Here is a 1,141-nt window from a genome sequence, read left to right as displayed (position 1 = left end):
TGATTAGATTTTGGACCCCCTAGCGGCTTGTTATGGTACTGCAGCTGAACTTCCGGTTTTGATATCTCATGATCTAGACATGCTATGGTGATGAAATTTGGATGGTAGGTAGCTCTTGTGCTGGGGAAGAAGTGACGTGAGTTCAGGCCCCCTAGCGGCTTGCTCTGGAACTGCAGGGATATATTCTTGAAAATATTCAAAAAGGGATAACTCAAGAACCGGTGGACGGATCGTCGTGATTTTTGTTATGTAGGTAGCTTACTTGATGCTTAATATAATTATGTGACAATTATGCAAATATGGATGTAATTTGCATAATTTATGGGGAAATTCTATAAATCATCTGCATTCCATGATAGGACAATTGAAGCTTGTGACATTGGTAATTGACAACGAGAGAAACACAGGAAGATATTGATTATGTTAATAATGACCTAATTTGCATAATTAATTAGAAAATTTTATAATTATGTAATGATAACTGCCTGGAATTTCATACTTGTGGTATTTGAAAGTTAAATTGAGGTGAACATCATTAAACATAATTTATTCAAATCAGGACCTCGTTTGCATAATTTATTAGGAAATGCTAGAATGCATTGTTTGTTAATATAAGACTGTCTTTTGGTTGAGATTATGATAAAATGATATAATTCATGAAAATTAGGTTTCTATTTCTTAAATCAGGGGGGAATAATCTAATCTATAATTTGTCAGTCATAAAGATTAACATCATTTGGCGAAGGTATGAGATCGGGGAACTCTAGTTAAGTATAGATTTAAGCATGGTAACCATGTAGCCAGCTACAAGTAACCTGACGTTACTCCCTCTTATGGCAGAATATACAGAAGCTGCGGTGGGGAAACAACAGAAATTCAGAAATATTTGTGTAACCATATCAGGTCAATGTTTCTAACTACTAGTAGTACCACCAGTAGATAACAAAAAGAAGTTTTCACACTACAAAATATCGACGAAAGCTTATAAAGGGTGTGGATAATTTTCTTGTTAACTTAACGTGTGTATAATGATCTGTTTGTGTTTTTTTTCTGGTAAAAAAACTAGATCGAGTCTGCCAGGATTCGAACCTGGAATCTTCTGATCCGTAGTCAGACGCGTTATCCGTTGCGCCACAGACCC

At 35.6% G+C, this 1,141-nt stretch overlaps 1 non-coding gene across 1 annotated transcript; it reads right to left on the bottom strand.

Moving 5' to 3' along the window:
- Window positions 1–1,068: 1,068 nt before the first annotated feature.
- On the bottom strand, window positions 1,069–1,141 carry Trnar-acg. The gene has a single exon. It is a non-coding gene; the product is annotated as a tRNA-Arg (tRNA).

Source organism: Branchiostoma belcheri, unplaced genomic scaffold (assembly GCF_001625305.1).
Source record: "Branchiostoma belcheri isolate BF01 breed outbred unplaced genomic scaffold, Haploidv18h27 scaffold2, whole genome shotgun sequence".
Lineage (NCBI taxonomy): Eukaryota > Metazoa > Chordata > Leptocardii > Amphioxiformes > Branchiostomatidae > Branchiostoma > Branchiostoma belcheri.
This window is presented reverse-complemented; position numbering and strand designations above follow the sequence as displayed.